Here is a 27331-nt window from a genome sequence, read left to right as displayed (position 1 = left end):
ATGTATTTGAGTGCGTCTGTCTTTAACCTACCAGTAACAACTGTACAACAGAGTTGAGTGTGTAAATATATATGTTGGTCTTTGGCAACTGTAAAGTTTCTACGACAATAAAATATTTTGATTTGATTTGTTATAAAGGAGAAGTTAGTTTCAGTTTTCATATCGTAACATTTCATAGCTGACCATACGATGTGGTTTTTTTTTTCTCATGAAGTTTAAACTATAGCTTGAAAGGCCGTAAGCTGTCTTTTACTTCTTCATTATAACCCACTAGGGGTTAGGTCAGATCCATCATGGGCATACACTTTAAATCGCATACTACGCCGAATATGATTAAATTTCATTTGCAACTCTTTATTGTAATTTTATTCTAACAAGGACGAAAGATTGGACAAATTGAACTTGGGACGAGTGAATGCAAGTGTAATATCCGGTTGATGTAGAGGTCGAGGTCATGTTTTACTTTGTTTTGTTAAGATGAGTGCAGAGGGTTATATTATATTATAAAATAATGTTATTTCATTTAATACTTTACCTGTGTGCTTGTAGATATAGACATAGAGCGTCTATTAAGGGTCTGTATCATCGGAGAAACTAGGTCTATCAGTTCCAATACTGTGGCCCTTGGAAACCGGTACCGTTTGATCATTTCTCCATCATTATAAAGATCCAACGGATTCGTCCGGTCGCGAAAAACCCTTTCCCTTCTAAAGTGGCGTCTCAGGAAAAGTATTTGTAATGCCGCAGCCATTTTGTAAATACTTCAGATAACCGTAAGAGTGGTCGTAAGTATCTCGTGGAGAATTAAGTGTGGATAGAGACACTCTTAACTTTACGACCAAAGTTGGTCGTAAGTTTTGACGTAATTTCTTTTGTGAAATTGGTTTTTGACTTAAGACGTGACTTAAGTGTAATCTTAAACTTACGATGTTTTGTGAAATTGGCCCCAGACTTATATAAGTTCCAGTTATTTCATGCCAAAAGATGAAACTGTTGGATCACAAGATACTTCTTAGAAACAGAACATCTTTTGAAAATATCAACTTACAAATAATAGAGGTAATAAAACCAATAGTGTTGCATCCAAAGTAAAAAACAGAGAAAAAAGAGCTTATGGATGCATCAGCTACGTATTTTTGAACCTGACAGACTCAGTAAGAGAAATTAAAGACAGTTTTATCCAAACCGAAAGGAATACATCCTACCTTCATACTACAATGTACTCTTTAACTTACACCATTATCTGTTTTCATTAATGAATCAAAATGTACAATAAGTTTTGCATAAAAATATTAGGTACATGTACCTTTTAATAGCCAACATTTCTTTACCTCTTCCGGAAACTTGATGACTAGCTGCACGCCCCTGACGAGTCTAATTTATTTAACGAAATATTGCGTGTATATATACAATATTACATTTATTTTAATAAATGCATTACAAGATTAGTGTGTTAAAATACATTCTTATTAAATATATATATAATTTAATAAAGTAACTGCATCAGTGTTATTTTAAACTGCTCCATGCCTAGATAGTTTGAACGTTGATTTTTTGCTATTTTTACACACTATGAATATATATGTATATATATAACTTTTTTTTAGTTAGAGTGCTGTGGAGTCTATAGTTCTTCTGACACCTTGTCACGATCATATGGCTACGCAGGCATATTTTGCTGCAAAAATGCACATGAGAGTAGAATAGATTCAGGCTGGGATTATTATTATCATTATCATTACCATTCCTATATTGATTATTACAATCATTTTAATTATTTTGGTGGTTGTGGTGGATATAAAACTGATGTAAGTGAGTCATAAGTGATATCTTTATATGCCTAAATTAAAATGTAAACATAGATACAAACGAACGTTAATTAGGTGATTTGTTTTGAAAGAACGCTCGTAAAAGAAACATAATAATTGTTAACATATGTTTAGCGCATCTGAAACCGTGACCGGAAACATAATTAATTCGAGTTTGAATTGTAATCAATTTAAATGCATATCTAACTTTCAAAGCACTAGACCTATAACTAGAGGTCAGTCATTTAAAGACGTATTACCAAATCATATACGTTGAGGTATATACATCTGCAGATTTACCAATAAACATTATGTGATCCCGAGCTTGAATTGTATATACTTTCAATAATGCAGACGGGCAACTGATTACTTTCTAATGGTAGTATTTGATTGTGCAGCTGATTTAATTGTTAGAAAAGAGGGGCGAAAGATACCAAAGGGACAGTGGGAAAAAATATAATGGTCTTAAGCTCGGGATAACATCATTGTTTTTGTTATATCTGCAGAAGCATGACACGTTTTTGAATGACCGACCTCTACTTTACAACAATAAACATAATTGGCTTAATTTCAAGTTGAGGTATCTCCTGAAAAATCGAGTATACAAGAAATGATGATGAATGTGCATTATACAGAATGAATTGGTTTTTTCTGAATCGTTCAAATAAACCATCAAACATAAACCAAGATTTTATGTCCGTTTTTCTAAACTTGTATTTTCATTTCAGACATGCAGTGAAAAAATAATACTTACAACAAGACAATTTTGCGGTTGGTTTCTTGCAATAGTTTTGCTGCAAATATTGATTGAGGTATTTTTCAAGAATTCAAAATGCCAAACTTAAAAGTTAACTGTGTCGACTCATATCAACAATTAGACAATGTTATAAATAAGAAATAGATATCATTATTACCTTGGTTGCAATGAATTACATTGATTTCCCAGTTAAATAAAACCCGATAATTTCACATGTGAAATTAACTTGGTTATTTCACTCTCTGACGTCATACAACAATAGGCGTTGTCAAAACGTCGATAATGCGGAACAAAACATGCGTAGGAAAAACATATAGTTCCTTACATTTTCTACATTAATTTCTTTAAAAAGCAATTTGACAATGTAATAAAAAGTTGCGCACTCGTTTAATCCCTGCGTCGTTTGGTCATGCGTTGTCTTATTTTTTGCTATTCAAATACGGCGATTAGTTATACTATAATTATTTCATTATTTGAACTAATAAATATGAAACATTACACCGTGAAATCACAGTCGTACTGACCCTGGTTTTTTTTCAAGTAAAAACTTTGACGACATTGATACATTCTTATTATAAGAATAATATTTGGTAATTTGCATAGAACATCTGATTTTCTGTTGTATTTTCAAAGTGTAAAAGAAAATTCTAAGGTACAAAATGATGGTTCAAATCGAATAAGTATTCACCTCTGAACGGACTCGCAGAAATATGGATTTTTTTATTAGATAATATTATATATCTGGCATGTATACAGTCAGATATATGAAAGTGAAATCAGATAACTTGACAAAATAATATTTGTTTTGTCTATGAGAAGGTTAACACATATTAATATAACTATATTAATTTGGGTATACATTCAGTCGGCGAACAACTGTATTTCTCTTAGATATATCAAATTGTGAAAGTTCAAAAAATGATTTCTTAATTCCTATGACTAGAACATTCCTTTCAAGGTTTTAACCAAAAATACATGTCGTCCACACAGTTGCTTTGCAATTATTTTTGGTTGAATGCAGACTACGCTAAGTAAATATTTTGTTTAATGTAATATGTCACTAGTATACAGATTTAAGTCTTTGGCAGCATCTAAATAACATAAATATAGACTGAATAGATGTATTACACTGTCAGCGAATTGTCTGAACAGTACTAAAACTTCCGCAGTGGATAAGCGAGACAATTGAACTGAATTCTAAGCAAACTACACAATACTGATTCAGTCTAATAAGATCTTTTCTTAACATCTTTTAAAAACTTTGCAGCTCATATTGTGTGTAATTGAACTTTAAAGAAAGTGTTAATGTGTTATAGATTTTACCTTTACCAAGGTTTTGCCTATCCTTTTAAATTTATAATTTCAAGCGGTCTACGAGAATTTTTTCAACATTTGTAAAAAAAGAGCTTTATACGATTTTTAACAATATGATTATTTTTATAATATGCAGTATAACTTGAATTTTGCAGATTGTAGGACTCATATTTACAAACAAAGAATATTCACAGATCAGATCATCAGATACACTCGATAATGGAACCCTTAACGACTCACATAATGTTCTTCACTCAAAGACAATAATGTTTAGAGCAGTATTTCGAGGGATAAAGTCGTTCTTCATTAGTAACTGGAAAAGGTCGTTGTTTAAAGCGTTTGCTATTTTTCCTATTTACATGATTTGACACAACGTTCAATATGTGAAAAATACTTATTTATCGAAATACAACTAAAAAGTAAATTTTTTTGTATGTTCTAATTAAGGCAGTTGTTAGCATCCTATTTGGTTAGAATAAAGCACACACATTTTTATGAAACAGTATGTTTGTTAATAATTTGCAACGTATGACGTTAACATTTTTAAAATATCTATTATATTGGTTTATTATACAGATTTTTCTAAACTAAGATAGATTGTGTTTCAAAAAGAATCGATTGTGGACTTTTGACGAGGTCAATACGTTGTATATGGACCTGTTCAGATTATATTGACCGAGGACGAAGTCCATGGATAACGTACTGACTGAATGAAAGTCCTTAATTTTTATATTACATATGTAAACAATATATAAGAAAATGGCACTTAATTTTCTTTTTCAGTATTCCTAATTTATATTGTACAAAAAATTATCATGTTATTGAAACAAGCATTATTTTTTTACCAAATTTATAGCTTGTTGCGTTAGCTGTTTTGTATTCTCAGCATCTGCATTTAACATTCTTAAATATTCTGATAAACATGCACATTTATTTTCGTCTGCTCAGGCGCTTCCGCCATGATTGTTATGTGTGACATCATGACGTCTTCAATCTGAATTAAGCAACATATTTTGAACGACTATTTTTGTGTGTGTTCCCTTCCATATAAACAATGTGTTTTCGCCTTAAAAGCAGCATCCGCTTTCTAAGTAAGTCTTATTTACTTTAATTAAATTAACGACAGTTTGCAAACTTAATTGGTTCGATGAATTAAGGATGTGTTACCCAATAGATAGATGTGCTTAGCTGTATTTGTTAGAAAATTTCGGAATTTCGGATAAACAATTCTTTTCAACTCTGTACATTTGTGGTCGTTGTTACTGGATTTTTTTTTCAAGCATCACCGAGGAGTGTCTTACAGAAGACAGAAACGTATGTCTTGAGTAGAGAATTTAACTATTGGTAAAATGAAATATAAATTGATAATTGGAAAGAGAGTTGTGTCATTGCACTCAGACCACATTTTCTTCTATATATATAGTATAAATAGAGGTAAATGGCTAAGACTAGATAAAATAAACTTCAACAACAGAACAACACTCACTATTCCATGTCAACACAATATTGGTTGATTGTATTGCATCTTATGATATGCATTTTATTTTTAGATCGAAAATATCAGTACTGCATTTCATTTTCCTCGGCATTTTGGCGGTAAGTATTTCAGTTAACTCAAATACTGAGAAAGAACACATTCAAGATGCTTCCTCACACTGAATTGTATCTAATTTGTTGGAAATTACATTTTTCTCATTATCTTTAAGCAAAATCTTTTGGATCATGTAAGCACACTTCATGCTGTTTATTATGATTGTTCGCACACTTATCTGTATTTTAGTTTTTGAAAACAGGACATGCATGCTTAATGAAGTTACTTTTTTTTTTGGAAAACCAATGTTTACGTCGAACAAAAACATTTCATCGAGATTTGATTTCGTAGTTCTGCTATTCAGCAAGCAAGCAACTTAAAACAAATCGTTTTGGGAAAATGTGATAGTTAAACTGAAAGCATCTTCAACCTAATCTTAAAGATTTGACGTGTATTTGTGCCTAATATCTTTTTTTATAAACGTGCAGTTAAAGATTGTTTTTTGGAGATATAATCTTATTGTTTGTCATTATTCGGCCTTGCAATATATATATTTTCCAATTATCCATCTTAATGAAGATGTATGTATTATTCCAGATGTGCAACATTGGAACACTCGGATTAGCAATTAATATTAGATACGATTCTGTGTTTGGAAACTCAGATATAGAGGCATTGCTGACGACGTTTAGAATAGCAGACCACACGTTTACCAGAGCACTCAACATTTTTTCTATCGTTGTTATAACTTTTTCCTCCACATCAATTGCTGTCATAATATTTTCAGTTTTTGTCATTGCTTCACTGAAATGGAAAAGAATGTTATTGCTTTTTGTAAGTACAAGAAAAGCCAAAATACTTTGAAATTATCTTAAAAAAAACTTTAAAATACTAGAAACAAAGAATCACACAAAAATCATATACACAATTGATGAACGCATAACATACCAAATGAAAATGACAATACTGAAACAATATAAGGGTTGTATGAAAAAGACACCATGACTTAGGGGATATATATATAGCTTCTTCGGTGCTTATTCAGAGTTGTTAAAGCTCATACTTCATAAAAACATAATTACCAATGTTTTCTGTTGATTCTTATATAACTTTTTCTACTAAGTGACTTATCGGTATGAAGTCGGAATGACACTACGGGGATAAAAATACTTTAGCAAAGACATATCAATTTTAGACATTTTTTTAAATAGTTTTACTAATACATGTAATAGTCGAGACAAATGATGTTTGTAAGCTGTGAATGTATCAATTCGTTTGTTGGTATCTCAGATTATCCTGCGTCGACATTGTTTTATGCAGTTGCAGACACATATGGTTTAAGCAAATTTACCATAGCTCCCTTAGTAGAAATGAGTGTTATTTAATAAGTCGATTGAAGGAAAGAAAGTGAAAAAACGATATGTTTTTGCAGAGTTTAGGATTATGGAGCATAATAACTGTGGCAACCCTAGTGCAAATAGGTGTGTGGGGAAAGTTTATAGCAACTGTAAGTATACAGTCACAAGTCGAGTAGTTATTATAATACTGATATGTTATTACAATATAAAAAAGTGTTTACTTCAGAAAAAAAGAAGCATTGTTTAATGCTAAATTGAAATGCCAATATTAAATTTCTAAACGTAAACCATTATTCCATGTAACAAATATAAATCATAGCCGCAGCCGTAATTTGCAGATGTCAATTCTTCAAAATGAACTACAAAAACAATTCATTGTTACAAACATGAACCAAGGGAATCAGTTAATTTCCAAAATGGAACGAGACCGGCTGCGTAGACAGAATCATCACTGTCTGCTATGCATGCATCACAAGCCAATCGTCTCCCCAAGCAGTTTAAATATCACAATCTGGAGTATGACACACTAGATAAAATAACTCTCTTCTCAAATTCCAGAAACCGAAATAATTTGAACAAAAGAATAGGGACGCATTAGGTTTGATTCATTCCCTTTATTTCGAATACTAGTAAAGTAAAAATATTTGTTTGATGCTTGGTCTGTTTCCGTGTGTGTTACATTTTAGTGTTGTGTCTTTGTTCTCATCTTATATTTAATGCGTTTCCCTCGGTTTTAGTTTGTTACCCCGATTTTGTATTTTGTCCATGGATGTATGAGTTTTGAACGGCGGTATACTACTGTTGCCTTTTTTTACAGCTTTTAAAACTTCCACTTGATTGCTACAATTGCAACGTTCGGGGTTAAACCATTGTTTTTGTAATTTCAACAGTCTAAAGATTGACATTTTGTCTTATATTCAGTTAATCGTTTGCAGATTTCTTAATTGTGTAAAACGCCTATCAAGACATATTTATATAGCACTGCAGACACTTGCAAGGTTTAATTGCCTACGTCCTTCTCCTCAAAGTAAAAATCACAAAGGAAACATGGTGAATCCGACACGAATGAAAGGTTTTGTCTTGACAATTTAAATAAGAAGATAATAATTTAGAAGATAATTAATTTTGTAATTCATCACCATTCTTTAATAATGTTCTCTTTTACAGGCAGACACAGAATTAGAAGACCTTATTAGTACTGAATTAATAAACAATACATATACTTACCAACATTCACATGCATCTGGGTACTTCAACAGGGCAACATCTCTATCTTGGAATACATTATTTATAAAAGTAGGTGATTTATGTTATTCGAGAGTCAATAAATTCACCACCAAATCGTCATGTGCTTAATTATTTTAATGAAAATTATCTTATCATTTTTGTTGTATCTTGTAAGTAACTACTTATACAAGTCATTCGTTAAAAATATCAACACTCAGTCGATCTCGGTTTTGTGAATTTTTAGCTATCGAGTTTTACCTGATGACTTCCTGTCAGTGCTTTGTTTCTGGTTCTCCTTTTTGATTCACAGGCCCTGGTCCGAGTAACTTTCCCTTTTTGTGCCCTTCCCCTTTTCTTCCTTATTAACCGTTACGTCATACAATTCAAAATCGTGAACGTGGCTTGATAAATATTACTGTACAGTTTTTGGTTAGTTTATCTCAATTGTTTATAACAGTTCGTCATGATAATGTTCTGAGTCTACCGATGACAAAAAAGAATATGACGACAGTAGTTTTCGTATCGATAAGTTATAGGACACAAGTTTTGATAGAAATATAAAGAAATATGGGTATACATCGCTAAGACAGCAATCAATCAATCATCACAATACAACAGAAAATAAAGCAAACACAATCATTTAAAAGAAAGCCTACAGATATCAGAAGGACAGTAAAACTCATAGATTGAACATAAACTGACAACGCTTGGACTAAAAATAAAACAAAAACAGACAAATAATAGTACACAAGACACAACATCGAAACTAAAGACTAAGCAACACAACCCCCACCAAAAACTGGGGTGATCTTAGGTGCTCCGGAGAAGTAAGCAGAACCTGCTCCACATATGGCACCCAACGTGTTGCTTATGTGATTACAAATCCGGACAATGGTCTAATTCGGTATGTCACATTCGTGAAAAGGGAAGGTTATTGTAGTCACGACATAAGGAACATATCCGACATCATATGTGAAACGGATATTCAATAACGGTCAACCAGCTCGTGATGGCTTCCATAACATTTACGAAATGATTATTTCAACTGCACCATTAGGAACTCATGATTTAATAGCCTCCTAGTGAGTAGCAATACTCTATCTTGGTAATCATGATATGATATCGTATCAATTGGGAGATATATACTCCGTAAGCAGGCGCTGTAGAAAAATGTTGCTGAATGTACATAGAAATAGATAGTTTACAATTGGGAAGGTGAAATCATCTCTTTTGTCGTAAAGTTTTCTTTTCAGCCAACCCTCATTGTCAACTTTTAGATGAAAGTCAAAATATAAGGTAGACTTAACTCTATTCGATGAGATTGATTCGTTCAACATAGTCACTAAATTTTATATTATTCAGTGAGAGAACATCGTCTGTATAGCGGAACCTAAAGTTAAAGGGGGTATTGGCAGTTTTTTCAGTTACAGCTATAAAAAATGTATATAATGCCGATATACTTTGTCTCAAACGAGGTAAACTACACTGTAAGTAACGTTTTGAGACAAGTGAAAGTGGTTTTTTTTTCTTTGTATTTATTGTAAAACGAAATGCACAAAAAGATAGCTGTTATTCATTTACTTTTAGTGTCCTTGTTACTCTGTAAACTAATTGATCATTAGTCTTTGATGTATTGAACTGTTTGGGTTTGTTTTCATTACTCTTCAATTCACAGAGGTGTAAATGAGAGTTTAATCTTGTAAATAGATTTTTTTTGGTTAATTTTGTATGTCATATGTGCATGTAAGTTGTACTCATATGTAATAAAGACTTTTTAAAGAAAATTAAAAATAAAAATAATGAGTGTATTTTGTTATGATTATAGGCTGAATGCTGTGGCGTTGGAAATAACATAACACATTCATTCACTGCTTCATATTGGTATCGTTACCAGCGTGATTCGACCTCACAGCGTATTCCAGTGCAGTGTTGTAAATCTCAGACAGAAGTGTATCCATATGCCAGTCAATACGATACGGACTGCACATATAATCTATTAAATGGCTTTTATCATAGTCAGGTAAGTTTTTCTGTACGTAAAACTATATTGGTCAAATGATGTGAAAAAAGTAAAAATGACAAATACTTTGAAACTCTTATTAGGAGACTTATGCCGTTTAATTTCGTATGTTAGGTGATCATTTGATATTTTATGGTATGGCGGATTTTTGCTGTAATGATTTAATTGTCTGGATTGTCATATAAGAAATTGCCATTTTATGCGGTAAGGGCTTTACTCATTGTTGACGGTCGTACAGTGACCTATAGTTGTTAATGTCTGTGTCAAATTGGTCTTTTGTGGATAGTTGTCTCATTGGCATCTTCTTTTTTATATTATATGATTTTTTTAAAACATGTAAAATCTTCTTTTTTTCGAAAAATGATCTATCTTTCGAAATTTGACAATAAGAAATGCTTATTGAAATTAGCAGAATTTATCGCCGTCAATATAATGGGTCTTCATTACAGTATTTGTACTTAATTTGAAGCATGCTACAAATTTGGAATACCACATTTTCCCCTAAATTACTTGAAATCATACCTCTAAAGTCTTGCAAACTGGAGGTTATTACATATTTGATATTCTCAAAATCTTTTTTTAACGCCAAATAATGTGTTCTTCAATTTCGTTCCCTTACTGGCGAGGAAAAACTAACAACTATATCTGCAACTATTACAATCCAATTGAGGGACGCATTTTTTTCAAACTTCGACTTATTTAGGAAATCCATAATGTGGACTGAGTTTTGTTTTATTTCAAGACTTGTTATTTTTTTTTTATTGTGAATATTCAAATCTAAGATGCACAATTAAAACCGATAGCATAACAGCACACGTTCTCACTCTGTTTGTTACTTTCATATTATTTAGTTCTATAATGCACTAAAATTATTAGGTATATAGATATACATGAAGATGTGGTGTGCCTACCAATGAGACAACTCTCCATACAAATAACAATTTATAAAAGTAAATCATTATATGTCAATGGACGGCCTTCAACATTGAGCCTTGGCTAACAACGAACAACAAGCTATAAAGGGCCCCTGAATTGCTATGGTTATATTTATGAATAAACTCATCATAGATACCAGGACTAAATTTAGTATATACGCCAGACGCGCGTTTCGTCTACTAAAGACTACTCATCAGTGACGCTCGAAATTTACTGTTTACATTTTTTTTGAAATACTTAGGCTTTTCTTTCTCAGGCATTGATTACCTTAGCTGTATTTGGCAAAACTTTTAGGAATTTTGGTTCTCGATGCTCTTCAACTTCGTACTTTATTTGGCCTTTTTAACTTTTTGAATTCGAGCGTCACTGATGAGTCTTTTGTAGACGAAACGCGCATCTGGCGTATATACTTAATTTAGTCCTGGTATCTATGATGAGTTTATTTACAAGCGTAAAACCATTCAAACGGGAAAACCAACGGTCTAGTCTATTTAAAAAAACGGGACACGAGAAACACGTATAAATTACATAAACAAACGACAACTACTGTACATACTGTATGCATATTCTAAAATATATCATTTATCTACTATAGGGATGTGATAAAGTAATAGTAAACAGATTAGATTTATACAGTCTTATATTCTTTGTATTCATGGTAATCAACGCTTTGGCTGAGGTAAGACTTGTAATAGTTTCTTTTTAAATAGTATTAATTGTTTGAGCTTAACAAAGATCTTCCAGAGATGGACAGAATTTTTTCTAACCATGCAGATTATTATTTTATATCTTTTATTCTAATTCATATGTAAAAGTTTCACTTTTAATTTATTACATTTTCAATAATTTGGAAGATACCAACAGCACATTCAACCCCACAAGTCGAAAATAGCAACGCTATGATTAAAAACTAAAAAAAGACAACAGACATATAACAGTTAATTACAATTTATAGTGATTATCTCAAACAGTTGTTATGAATTAGATTTATTTTAAATTTGTTTCTTTTATTCATCTTTCCTAAGATTGGTATGATAGCTACAACCATATACAACGCAGTCAGTCTTACCAAGGAAGATAATGCGGTACGTGTTCGATACAGATCTGATGAAGACAATGTTGAATTAAATGAAATAACGGGAAACGAAAGTCTGAATTTTAAACAATGATGATTATATTTAGTTCAGAACAATTTAGTTAATGCAGAAACTATTTAGGATGAACGAGAATTACAAACTGCAGAACATTAACTTATTGATAATGATTTATATACAAACGACTGTTGAATGACTTAAAAGGTGTAAAGTTACTTATGACAATGATGAGGCATACATTCTAAACAACTAAAATCAATCGAACGCAGAAACTAAACACTGATTATTCAGTTGCTGACAATTTTATATTTAGGATATTCATTTTTGTTTTATTTGGTTGCTGTGAGAGTGTGGAAGAGTCGCAAGCAATATTCCTTGTGTGTTTATAACTTGGAATATGTAATGTTAATTTGAAGTCAGTTGTGCAGTGGTAGTATGAGCATAGAAATCATTAATGTATCAATAAATTGATTGTGAGACTAAGTTTTAACATTCTTTACCTACAAATTACTACAAAGGTCAAAAAGTCTGAACAGTTTTTGTCTGAATTTGCAAGAATTTTTACTTGACATTCTTAATTTGTCTAAATAATTTTCAAAAATTCTTGACATAGAATGAATTTCTCTCATAAGGTTCTTGATTTTTCTTGACAAGTGTCTTGACAGTATGAACATTGTCTTAAAATTACTCGACACTTCCTGTATCAACTGATAAGAGTCTGGATTAGTCTCGACCAATTCTTGACTGTCTTGAATTGGTCTCGATCTGTCTTGACATATTCTTGACATTCTTAATAATGTCTTGATCTTTCTTGACATATTCTTGACATTCCTAATAATGTTTGAATATGTCTTGACATATTCTTGACATTCTAAATAATGTCTGAATATGTCTTGACACATTCTTGACAGTCATAAATATGTCTTGACACTATCTCAACAGAATGGATTTCGCCTTAAAATGTAAACAGACTTATTCTGCACTGTTTGTGACATTCTTTTGCTGTTATATACTTATTTATATAAACTTTATAGAATCAAGGATTAATTTGGTATAGTAAGATACCCTTTTGGTGCAACTTAGTTGGAATACCCTGAATAATCCCCCATGTAGTTTAATTTTGATTTATTTTTATTAAACGGTCAATTGATTGTTTTCATTTGGAATATAAGTTGAAGTTGCTGACAAACAGCATCTACATTTTTGCCGTTCGCAAAACTACCAGTCAAATTTGCTTTACTAAAATAAGTGTCTATTAAGCAGTTTTAAAATGTGACCATGCGTCTCTTTTGGACCCCAAAAGTCATCTTTTGGGTTTGTGTGGCTAAAATATAGGGGGAAGGGCTTTCGTGAAGGTCAAAGAATTTGTTCCCATCTTGATTCATAAACCTTATTCATTTTTTAGGACAACCAGAAAACATTTTTTATTCCAATATGAGTGTTGAATTTTATAATTTTTCAACAAAAATAAAAATTTTGATAACTCCTTCCGGAAAAGAAAAAAAAATGTTTAGATCTATATTAAGCATATCTGTTTGGTATCCATTTCATAAAACCAATGATTTCTATAGACAATGGACCCATTATAAATACATTTTGTTATTATTCCTGGGGTAAATAATACTTTTCTTTTAATCTTTGGGAAATATTCAATTTTTAATTCATTTTATTTTTATCAAAATGATGATTTCCATTTTCGTCTATGAACAAACTTTTTAAATTGTAGTTTCATGGTCGGTCAACTGATAAGTTGTATGGCTTATTACAGGTAAAGCAGTAATTTCTATTTGACAGTTGCGTGTCCTCTGGGGGTGTGGAATACCTTAATGTTATAGGGAACATCCTGTTCATGTGTAATACTTAATATATATTCCAACAGATGACATTTCATATTTTTTCTTCTGTTAAATGAATGATTTGAATATCATCATACTTTGCTCTTAATATATAAACCACATTTTGGTACAATAATTATTTACTAAATAAACATTGAATATTATGAATCTAGAATGAAGTATGTCTACAATATAATTGGTTTTAATCATTTAATTAATAAGATTTAGGAATCAAAATTTGTAATTATTTAAATTGTTTTACATCAACACATTTAATTTTTTTTAAACATTAGACGTCATAGCCATATTTGTATTTGTAAAGATATTTAATTACCCAAATTTTCAATTATTTTACATTCCTTACTTTTAGTTTTGAAGTGTAACTTGACACAACAGTATATTATATAGAGAGAAATAAAGATTAAGTCATGACTTGTTAAACTCAGAACTGACAGATTTCAAAATGTTCAGAATATGGCAAGCCATACTGAGAAAAAAAAAAGAATGTCGAGAACATGTGTAGAAATTTAAAGACAGTATTTAAATGTCAAGAATTTGTCAAGACATTTTAAGACCATATCCAGAATGTCAAGAATATGTCAAGTAAATTTCATAAAAAATTGATATAAATAAGAATTTGTCAAGAAAAATTAAAACACAAAATACTTTTGGAGAATGTCGAGTAAAAGTTCATGCAAATTAAGACAAAAACTGGTCTTTTCAGACTTTAAGACTTTTGTAGTGAATATAAGTTATTTATATTTTGTCAAATCCAAACATAGTTTAAATATAATCCTACCTATTACATTGTAGAATTAACAAAAATACCCCCAAAAAAACAGGAAAGCGCTGAGGATGAATTTTTTGTCAACCAAACACAGTTGTTTTTTTCCGTTTTGGAAACCAAAAAAAATACAGGCAAAGCTAACCTTGGTTGGATTTCCTTTTTTTTTTTTTATCTTATTGACCATTAAGTACGTTTATACGGAAGCCGTAAGGGGACACACAAAACATTAGAAAATATTTTTTTTAATTCGAGATCACGATAAAACATTACCGTTTTACCGAGATCTCGATAAAAAATATATCGTTATCTCAAGAAAACGAAACTGTTAAATCGTTATCTCGGATTATTAAATCGTTATCTCGGATTATTAAATCGTTATCTCGATTTATTATATCGAGATCTCGGATTATTATATCGAGGTCTCGGATTATTATATTGTTATCTCGGTTTAATATATCGTTATCTCAAGAAAACGAAACTGTTATATCGAGATCTCGGTTTAATATATCGAGATCTCGATAAAAAATATATCGTTATCTCGAGAAAACGAAACTGTTATATTGAGATCTCGGATTATTAAAACGTTATCTCGGTTAAATATATCGAGATCTCGATTAAAATATATCGTTATCTCGATAAAACGAATCTGTATTTCTGAATTCGTCATTTTGATGTAATTTTACAAATATTCAAATTAATATTAGAAACAAAAATTCAAAGCACTCTTTAAAAATTCATTCATTTATTTAGTTTCGGAGAATAAACTAGTGGATTTCCCTAGCTATTATTAACCGAAATTCCTTGGTTCAATGTATGGAAAACCTGACTACCAAAACATTTAAATATATTAAAATACTCAACGTTACAATTTTTTATTTTCACATATCTTTGATGTTCTTCATGCCATATTTATAGATATAACATGTCCATTTTGCCGCAATGACCATTAGAGGGGTTACAGAAGACCTACATGCCAAAATAAGCGTGAAAATTATGAAAATAGCCAATTTTTAATAATGAATGGGATATTTTGAATAATGGAATGGACTGTTGCGACCCTTCAGACCCTATACAGATATACATTAGACCTTATTTGAAAGCTTATTAATAGAGAAACAAAAGGAATATAGTCAATATGTCCTGCAACGCATATTAGGAGTAACCAAGGACCTAAAAATAGAAATACGGGTGAACATTATAAAATAGCTTATTTTGAATAATGGAGTGAACTTCTGCGACCCGTCAGCCCATAATTAAGGAAATTTAATACGCCATTTGAAAGCTTATTAATAGAGAAACAAAATGGTTATAAATAATATGTGCCGCAATGACCATAAGAGTGGGTTACGGAGGACCTCAATGCCTAAATACGCGTGAACGTTAAGAAATATGTAGCCCATTTTGAATAATGGAAGGAAAATTTTGAATAATAGAATGGACTGTTGCGATCCTTTAGCCCCTAATTACATACATACCTTATACCTCATTCGAAAGCTTATTTATAGAGAACAAAAGACATATAGTCAATCTGTTCCGCAACGCATATTAGAGGATTGACATAGAACCTAAATGTCGAAATACGCGTGAACAGTAAGAAATAGCTTATTTTGAATAATTGAATCTATATTTTGAAAAATGGAATGGACTGTTGCAATCCTTCAGCCCCTAATTACATACATACCTAATACCTTATATAGCTTATTTATAGAAAACAAAAGACATATAGTCAATATGTTCCGCAACGCTTATTAGAGGAGTAACACAGACCCTTCGACCCTTTTATACACTACTTGAAAGCTTATAGAAAGAGGGATACAATGGTATATTAATAAGCTTTCGAATTAGGTATAATGTATATTTGGAATTAGGGGTTGAAGGGTCGCGACAGTCTATTCCAATATTCCAAACATCCATTCCATTATTCAAAATTGGCCATTTTTTAATATTCACGTGTATTTTGGCATTTAGGTCCTCACTAACCCCTCTAACTGTCATTGCGACACATACTATGTATATCATTTTGTTCCTCTTTTAATAAGCTTTCAAATGGTGTATAAAGTTTTTCTTAATTTGTGGCTGACGGGTCGCTGAAGTTCATTCCATTATTTAAAATAAGCTTTTTCATAATGTTCAGCCGTATTTCTATTTTTAGGTCCTTCAATACTTCTCTAATATACGTTGCGGAACATATTGACTATTTAACTTTTGTCCCTCTATTAATAGGCTTTCAAATGAGGTCTATTACCAACAAAGGTAACGTGAAAATAAAAATAAAAAATACGTTAAGTATTTTAATACTTATATATATATATGTTTTGGTATTCAGGTCGTCCATACATTGTACAAAGGAATTTCGGTTAAAAATAGTTAGGGAAATCCACTAGTTTGTTCTCCGAAACTAAATAAATGAATGAATTAAGTTAAAAATTTTAAAGAGTGCTTTGCATTTTTTTTCTGATATTAATTTCAGTATTTGTTAGATAACAACAAAATGACGAATTCAGAAATACAGTTTCGTTTTATTGAGATAACAATATATTTTTATCGAGATCTCGATATATTTAACCGAGATAACGATTTAATAATCCGAGATCTCGTTTTAATAAATCGAGATATCAATATAATAATCCGAGATCTCGATATAAGAGTTCTGTTTTCTCGAGATAACGATATAATAATCCGAGATCTCGATATAACAGTTTCGTTTTCTCGAGATAACGATATATTTTTTATCGAGATCTCGATATATTAAACCGAGATAACGATTTAATAATCCGAGAAAACGAAACTGTTATATCGAGATCTCGGATTATTATATCGTTATCTCGAGAAAACGAAACTATATATTAAACCGAGATAACAATATAATAATCCGAGATCTCTATATAATAATCCGAGATCTCGATATAATAAATCGAGATAACGATATAATAATCGAGATAACGATTAAATAATCCGAGTTCTCGATATAACAATTTCGTTTTATCGAGTTAACGATATATTTTCTATCGAGATATCGGTAAAACGGTACTGTTTTATCGTGATCTCGAATTAAAAAAAAATATTTTCTAATGTTTTGTGTGTCCCCTTACGGCTTCCGTACGTTTAACCTTTGGCCGTTCCACCATTCATTGACAAATATTCGGCAGAGCGTTTCGAATGCATAGATTAATAAAGCGTCGTGTTCATTGTCTTGATCCTTATATTTGATTGGTTTTGTAAGATCTTAACCCTCCTAGTATACGTCTAGCCATTATAGGCAATTCATTTGAGTGGGGTGTAGACTCAGATGGTTATAGTCAGCTTCATAGTTGTGCTTTTAATGTCATTGATATTTCAGTGAAAACATGATATTTTATCAGGACATTAAAAATTTTTTCGTAATTACAAAAAAACTAGTATATCAAATTATCAGTCACACGCTTCACTATTTTATACGATATGAATGTTGAACACGGATTCAACCTGTAGTTAATATGAATAAATAATTAATAGATATGAATAGATATGAATTAAATAGCTTTCGTCGAATACAATGAAGTATGCGATTTCAATTCTGCAAACAGTTTTCACAAATAACGCCAAACAAATTATTCGGACTAATTGGTTATCTGCACCTTATGAATTATCAATTACAAAACAAATACGATTGCAATTATCAGAAATATATACTGTTAAAACATAGCTTTATTCAATGAAGCTGCACTTTTTTCTGACACTTGTTGTTGTGATCATGGTGATAACAGTTGTTACGGGACCAATTATAAAGATGTTTGGACATATCACGGTAGAACAAGAAAGTAATGACGAACAAGAAAGTAATGACGAACAAGAAAGTAGTCATGTGACTTATACTAACCAATTGATACATGTTGTGAAGAAAATTGACACATTTTGTATTATTGTGATGTCACTTATTGGCTGAGATAGTGTCTTTATTCCTTACATTCATGTACCGATAAATACCAACAACTGAATGAGAATGTTCCTATGTGCATGTATTTGTAAGCATCATATATTTGAGACTATGTGTAACCGTTTGTTTTTTTGGTTTTTGATTTTTTTATATGTGATACAGTTTATGAAAAAAGCTACAAAAACAAAGGAACAAACAATAACCAACTTATCAGTAGATACAACAATTTGTGTCGGGCAACACAAATTTCACTCAATACGGTGATGTCACCTTATACTTCGAAAAGGTTGACAGACCTTCTGGCGAATGTAACACAAGTCGGACTGCTCATCTTTGAGAATATGTGTCAGTCAGTTTCACCAAAATAGAAAATATTGTTTGTTTTCGTAAACCTCTTACTCAATAGTTAAATTGTATTAACCATACGTGTTGTTTTGTTTTTTTTTCATTTCTGTTGGTATAGTTTGAAATGAAATTGGAATCTTTCTGCTGTTATGTATATAAATATGTTAGCAAACAAAGAAAACAGTCTTGTATTTATCATGTTGGACCTCCTGTTATAAGTTGTTAAAGTTCAACCCTTTTCACTTATGTAATAAATACCGAAATAATCTTTTAATCCGCATGATATAAAAACATTGAAGGGAGACATTACATAAGAGGTTGTATGGTGCCATATCGTTTGATTCTTACATTACAAATAGTCATGGATGTTGGCATACTGCAGGATAATATATATTCATGCAAAACGTTCACTTGTCCATCTGATGAGTTAAGTCTTTTTCAACTGATTTTTATAGTTCGTTCTTATGTTGTACTGTTATTCCACTGTCCCAGGTAAGGGGGAGGGTTGGGATCCCGCTAGCATGTTTAACCCCGCCACATTATTTATGTATGTGCCTGTCCTAAGTCAGGAGCCTGTAATTCAGTGGTTGTCGTTTGTTTATGTGTTACGTATTGGTTTTTGTTAATTTTTTTTTTTTATATAAATAAGACCGTTAGTTTTCTCGATTGAATTGTTTTACATTGTCTTATCGGGGCTTTTTATAGCTGACTATGCGGTATGGGCTTTGCTCATTGTTGAAGGCCGTACGGTGACCTATAGTTGTTAATGTCTGTGTCATTTGGTCTTTTATGGATAGTTGTTTCATTGGCAATCATGTATCGATTGAGATATCAATTATACCTGACAAAATGTATTAGTATATCTATGTCAGCATGATCAGAAATTGAACAATAGTATGCTGAATGATTGGCAATGGGACAACTGTCCACAAGAGAAAAAGAAATTAACAACTATAGGTCACCGTACGACTCTTAACAATACGTAAAATCAATACCGCATAGTCAGCTATAAAAGGCCCCGAAATGACAAATGTAACTAATTCGTACGAGAAAACTAATAGAATGATTTGTGTACAAAAAATTAACCAAGAGCAAATATCTAATTGTTATTTGATATAACTTTGAAGTGAAACATTTTCTGCATATTTATGTTATGTAGAATTTGCAGAAACGATAATTGAATATCTAAAAGTAAGCATGCGGTAAGTTGGAGCAGGATCGGCTTACCCTTCCGGAGCAACTTAGATGACCCCTATATTTTGGTGGGGTTCGTGTTGCTTATTCTTAAGTTTTCTATGGTGTGTCATATGTACTATTGTTTGTCTGTTTGTCTTTTTCATTTTTAGCCATGACGTTGTCAGTTTTTTTTCGGTTTATGGGTTTGACTATCTCTTTGGTATCTTTCGTCTCTCTTTGACAACCCACTGTTAAAGGATGTATCGCGTGTTCAACTGATTATTCATTATCGGCAACTTTATTTTACTATCAACCGTGTGTACGTGTTTAAACACTCAGACATAATGTTAGCCTACAAAACAAAGCGCAGAATCGACATACATTAAATAAAGACGATATGGTAAGATTGCCAATGAAACAACTCTCCAAAAGAGAACACATGAAACAGACATTAACATGTATATATAGGGCACCGTACGGCCTTCAATATTGACCAAAGCCCATACCGCAGAGTCAAAATAAAAAGTCCCCATTAACTTTTTTTTATTTCATCGCAAACCTCGTTATTTTTCCTCATGACATTTGAAATATAATTTCCAATGAATATAAATTTTGTTTTGTTCATTAGATTAGATCAGAGAAGTGGTATATATCTATTAATCTCAGCATCAAAATAATAGTGTGACATTTCAATTGGTTCCCTTATAACTTATATAGATATAGGAAGATCCCAGTCACAATTTATCAAAGTAAACCTCAATAGGTCAAGGTACGGTCTTCAACACGGAGTCTAGGCTCACACCGGACGGGAAGCTATAAAGAGCTCCAAAAAATACAAGTGCAAAACCATTCAAACGGGAAAAGAAACGGTCAGAAACGTACAGTTACTATGTGTTTTATACTTTCACTTATCTAAAACAAAAGGAGTATGGTATCACACAAATTTACATGGTAAGTGAAAGAAATGCTGACAATACCACAAAAAAAACACATAGAATGACAAAAGAAAAACAAAACTTTACAAAGTAAATACAAATGTAGCCACATACACTTCATTTCAGTTTTATCAGGTGTTCCACAGTGTCACTGCCATCCCTTTGGAACTAATGCGGATATGCGTGGCATCCTTATATGAAAGAGAATGTTATTGTTTATCTGTATCACAAATGACTGATGGACTTTTTTATTAATCTCTACATGGACAAAATAAATAATATTTCAAGTATGTAACAATTGAATAAAAAGACAGTCATCATTCATTTCAAACCAAATCTTTCTTTGTTGTCATGAAAAAAACAGTTTGTTAACAGTAGACAAATGCAAGCATAAACACAGAAAAACTAGAAATTAAGTTTTATGTAAAGACATAAATAACTAACTCTATTCAAATTTTCTAACAAAGAAGACGTGTTCTCTAGTTCTGTTATGATTCTTCACTTTCCTTCAGTTCCTTCAATTCGATATTTTCTACTTTAGCACCTATTGCATTATCTCTTGTTGTCATAATAAATTCATAGCATATGGTTGTTGCTATGATACCAATCTATATAAATTAGAATACAAGAAACAGCAAATAATATATGATCTATGCTGTAGAATACATCTGACATGTTTTACTCTGATAAGAGTAAACACGTTTTATAGGGTTTGTGTTGCTTAGTCTTTAGTTTTGTATGTTGTGCCTTGTGAAATGCTATTTGTCTATTTGTCGTTTTCTGTTTGAGCCATGGCATTGACGTTTATATTCGATCTATGAGTTTGATTGTCCCTCTAGTATTCGTCGCTATTATAATGATATTTAGAAAACATGTTCATTCAAAAAGCGGTTTACTTCATTAAGATGAACCCATATATACCAGAACAAACTTTTGTACTCCAAACGCGTGTTTTGTGTTCGAAAGACTCAACAGTGTTGCATGATTTAAGAAATTTAAATGGCGCACACAATACGATGATTTAGAGTATGGTTGACCCATAATTCAAACATTTGTGCCATATACATTAAAGGTAATTCATTCATTGGGTAGAAAATCCTTAGTATAATAGTTTTTTTCTCAAAGTATTAGCGGACAATTGTAATCAGAAAGATATGAAAAACACAGAATAATTTGTATCTCGACTACTTGTTTTGTACTATTTAACGTTAGAGCAGACTGCTACATCATTGATATGATATAACCGAAAGAGCCAAGTTAAAATCATGCATTAATTTTTATTTCTATGTAGCAACATCAAAGATATATTGAGTATGAAACTACTGTCGTGCTTTCTTTAATATGTTAAAAAGTGGATAAACAGTTTGTCATTTATTCATTCAAATATAAAAAAAAAGAAGCTGTGGTATGATTGGTAATGAGACAACTATCCACAAAAGACAAAAATGACACAGACATTAACAACTATAGGTCACCGTACGGCCTTCAACAATGAGCAAAGCCCATACCGCATAGTGAGCTATAAAGGGCCCCGATAAGACAATGTAAAACTATTCAAACGAGAAAACTAACGGCCTTATTTATGTAAAAAAAATGAACGAAAAACTAATATGTCACACATAAACAAACGAAAACCACTGAATTACAGGCTCCTGACTTGGGACAGGTACATACATAAATAATGTGGCGGGGTTAAACATATTAGCAGGATCCCAACCCTCCACCTAACCTGGGACAGTGGTATAACAGTACAACATAAGAACGAATGAATTAAAACATCATTACATCCTGCATAAAAATCATTTGTATTGTTTGATTTTCTCTAGAAAACATTTTAAGAATAAGTTATCAATTTCACACCGCCATCTTCTATAAGAATTTGTTTACAAACATTACAATGTAAACAACACGTCTTTAGATAATGAATCATTAATTCTCAATATATCAAAATGGTATGTCGTACCTGAGCAGTAATAGCGATTGATATGAATACAAAAAACGGGACACTGTATGATTCCAATCTATTTATTATTGCTGTATCACATCCCTGCAAATAAACATAAGTTTGTCTGTAGGTATAAACATATTTAAGTGCTCATCAGGTTGTATCTGTGAGTTATCGAAAATCACAAAATCAATCATTGAGTATGTACTATCCTGTAAGCGATAACCTTGGGTTCCGGCAGACAATCAGCTGCAGTATCGACCCTTTTGATCTAAAGTCATACAACATAACAAGTTTGCTTAATACATTGTTATAGTGCATCAAAAAAGCACTGTTCGTCGGTTCTCAACTCATTTTTAAATTCAAAACAATTTTAAGGACAACCAGACGCTTATACAACAGCAAAATCCAAACTGTTCTTCAAATATGGCTTATATTTGGCTATAAATCATAACACGAATATAAGACCTGCATTGTTAAGGTAGACCATTTATTGAGCTTTTGTGGAAACATTATTAGTAGCTTTAAACGCGCGTCTGGCGTACTAAATTTAAATCCTGGTACCTTTGATAACTATTTACACCACTGGGTCGGTGCCACTGCTGGTGGACGTTTCGTCCCCGAGGGTATCACCAGCCCAGTAGTCAACATTTCGATTTGACATGAATATCAATAATGTGGTCATTTAAATAAATTTCTTGTTAAAAAACTCTGAATTTTTCGAAAAACTAAGGATTTGCTTATTCCAGGCATAGATTACCTTAGCCGTATTTGGCACAACTTTTTGGAATTTTGGATCCTCAATGCTCTTAAACTTTGTTTTTGTTTGGCTTTATAAATATTTTGATATGAGCGTTACTGATGAGTCTTATGAAGATTGCTTGAATAATTGATTGTAAGGGTGTATCGTTACTTTCAGCACTATTTAATAGTGTCTATAAAGAAAGGAAGCTAGAGTTAATGGAGAGAGAACCACCGCCCTTTGTTATTTTTTGTCGGCATAAATGTAGAACATTTACATATTTGAAAAACTTACCTGATCATGGTAATAACCGCTTAAAAGTGAATGTGTACAGTTGAAATCGTATTCACTGCCATAAGGATACACTTCTGTTTGAGATTTACAACATTGCACAGGAATATATTGGGAGTTTGAATCAGCCTGGTACCTCCAGTTTGATGTTCCGAATAGGGCGAACACTTCAGTGCTTACACCACAGCATTTGGCCTATGTAAATAAATGATTATTCTGTATACCAGGGCAAACTTTTACGTCATTAATAATATCATACAATTAGTTAAAAATATGTAAATATATCTGACAAATAAACAGTCTCATGCATTTAAAAATGTATGATGTCACTATGACGTCATTATTGTGCACCAACATTATATTTGTACTATGAATTTGGTAAAATTGTAATGAGTTTTGCTTCCAACGACATTTGCTTTGCATGGATCACCATACTTTTGTATTTGGCTAAACATCTGACCCCTATAGGTCTTTGTATCGGAAATTTACTTGGTTGAAAGGGTGCAGCCAGTGTTTTTCAGTAGATAGTAGACTTAACAAATGCACAAAAAAAGGTAATCAGGCTAAAACGGATATATGTAAGAATACAATTTGTACATTTATGGATTACCATTATCAATTCAACCATTACATGTACAATCGACTTTTTCTCCTGAAACTCATGTTGTTATCACTAAGGCTTGTTACCTCTTTCCTTCTCTGCAGCTTACATCCGTATAAGACTTTCATCAACAAGTCCATTTAAATGAACAACCTACATGTAGCCATAACAATAACGAACCTTTACAAATAATGTATTCCATGATAGTGATGTTTCTCTGTCGTAGTGTCCAGACGCATGAGAAAACATATAGGTGTAATGGCTGTTTACGTATTTTATACTGATCCGGTGTTCTATATCTGTGTCTGCCTTTAGAAAAAATAATATTGTTTCTGTTCACATTCAAATAGCATTTGAAGTTAAATATACTTTTACGATTCGTGTGAAGCAACCTTTTTTTTTTTGTACCGGTGACATTTTGTAAGCCAAAAAACATCCAATTCTGTTTTCTAATTCCAATGGAATATACATACAAACAATAAAAGTTGGGAATCAGTGGGGAAAAAGTTCATCAGATCACACCGGAAGTAACTAATTAAATACCCAAAGAAGATGATTTAAAGCAGTAACTATATATTTTAAGAATCTGTCTAAAACTGATCTGACAAGTATTGTTTAAATATCGTACTGAAGTTCATTTAAACCTTAATTATCAAGCTGTATGATTGCAAAGGTAAAATCACAAAAAACTGTATTCCGAGGAAAATCGAAGCGGAAAATCCATTATCAAATGGCAAAATCAAAAGCTCCAACTCATCAGACGACTGAATAATTGGTACAGGTATTTCCTTCTGTAGAAAATGATGAATTAAAACTGGTTTTATATCTAGCTAAACGTCTTACCTGTATGACAGTCGCATGAATCTTTCATTCACTTATTTGTAGTCTGAACAATAAGTGTATGCTTTATCTTGATAAGAAAAATGATTTGCATTAATAAATGAATTAGACTGCCGGTTTTGCTTATATAAATATGTAAGTCTTGTGTGATTTTTTTAACTTGAATTCACTTATATGTTTTGAAGTTTATTTTTGACGTTCATCTTCAGTGAACTAGTACACATATTTGTAGGTGACAGATAAGGCACACTTCCGGGTGCGAGTTTTTTCGCTGTATTTAAGACACATACGTGGCCTTCTGTTGCTCTTCGGTCGGGTAATGGTATCTATGACATATTTTTCATTACCATATTCAATTAAATTGCATACTATAACTGGTCAACATCATTCAAAGTGATTTACCTGTGACATAAACTCCTTCCACAAGCCAATTTGAACTAGATATACCACTGTCATAAAACACCACAATCCTACATTCTGAATAGTAATAGTATTTAGTTCACTTCATTGTTAAATACAATCGACTAATTTACACTACTTGGTTTTTTTTCATACACTGATGTTAAGTCCTACCATAAGCGAAAGCTACATAAGTTTTTTTTTTTCTTTTTCATTATTAAATTGGATACAATATTTATTTCGTATTTGAACATATATTTCCTGTCAATTTTTTCGTTTCTTTTTATGTTACTATCAAATATTCCTGATTTTGTTTAAGATGAGAAGCTATCTTGAACATATGAAAATAAAGTATGCTCAAAATACTAAGGTCCATAGCAAATTTTAAAAGAGAAAGTTCGAAAACACTGACAACATCAAACACTAACAATCATCGAATCAAGTGAAAAGCAACGATACCATACCTGGCGTGGTAAAGGCAATAGTTGTTTTGTCTTTTGCCTTTAGTAGCGTTAGTTACATTATCTTTCTTACGTGATTGATACATTTTTTTAATTTTGAAATGAAAACAAAATAATTTTAACAATAAGGAAGTAAAGTACTGTGAGTTCCTGGAACTGAAATGCATTATAACACATTTCGGCGTTGATTTATTATAAAATAAACAATTTCAATTTAAGGTTATAAATCCCTAAAACAAGAAAAAGTTGGTGTATTTTGGTATAAAAAAAGCAAGTATTATGGATTTATCCATCTATTTTTCTTGCTTTTTAAAATGCTTACGTCTTTGCTTACGTCTTTGCATTCATTGTGAAAGGAAATACAGAAAAGTGTTCCAATCAAATGTATATGTTCAATTAGTTTGAAATTGATGAACGCGTTTGAAGTACCATGAGTACCAAGAAAGATGTTTTTTAATATTAGAACATACATAGCATGTGTGAGGTTACAAATTTCAATCACTATATCTAAGTCAAAAGGGGTTATTTTTGCGACTTCATACATGTGATATGTTTTCAATAAATGAGCAATAAAATGGTCATGGAATTGCAAAAAGAAGACGAAAGAAAACAACAGACAAACAACAGTATACAGACAGAAATATACTGATCAACACGAACACCGCCAAATTCCTGGGGAATTATATCAAGTTCTCAAAGGAAAGCAAATGAATTTTCGTATCAAAACACCCGTCGGATCCTCATGTAAGAACAATTATGAAATAATTCGGAGGAAAAGCGGCAGGATTGTAATTACTATGATTGTAAAATATACATCGTCATATGTGAAACACAACTTCCATAACAGTCCGTAAAACACACGGATAGATGATTTCCCCTTAACAAATTACAACTCTTTGTTTTATAGTTTCCTGGAAGCAACAACCTTCTATCAAGAATATGGTAGAAAAGTCGAACACTAGTATGTCGTATCAACTTTGGTAATTATATTAAATTCATTAACATGAATAAGT

At 31.6% G+C, this 27331-nt stretch overlaps 1 long non-coding RNA gene across 1 annotated transcript; it reads right to left on the bottom strand.

The window, feature by feature from the left end:
• Positions 1-24087: 24087 nt before the first annotated feature.
• Positions 24088-25906, bottom strand: LOC134684217 (uncharacterized). The gene is made up of 3 exons (XR_010101205.1): positions 25861-25906; positions 24799-24927; positions 24088-24212 (listed from the first exon to the last, which is right to left on the bottom strand). It is a non-coding gene; the product is annotated as an uncharacterized LOC134684217 (long non-coding RNA).
• Between the last annotated feature and the right edge of the window lie 1425 nt (positions 25907-27331).

This window comes from Mytilus trossulus, chromosome 9, assembly GCF_036588685.1.
Source record: "Mytilus trossulus isolate FHL-02 chromosome 9, PNRI_Mtr1.1.1.hap1, whole genome shotgun sequence".
Lineage (NCBI taxonomy): Eukaryota > Metazoa > Mollusca > Bivalvia > Mytilida > Mytilidae > Mytilus > Mytilus trossulus.
This window is presented reverse-complemented; position numbering and strand designations above follow the sequence as displayed.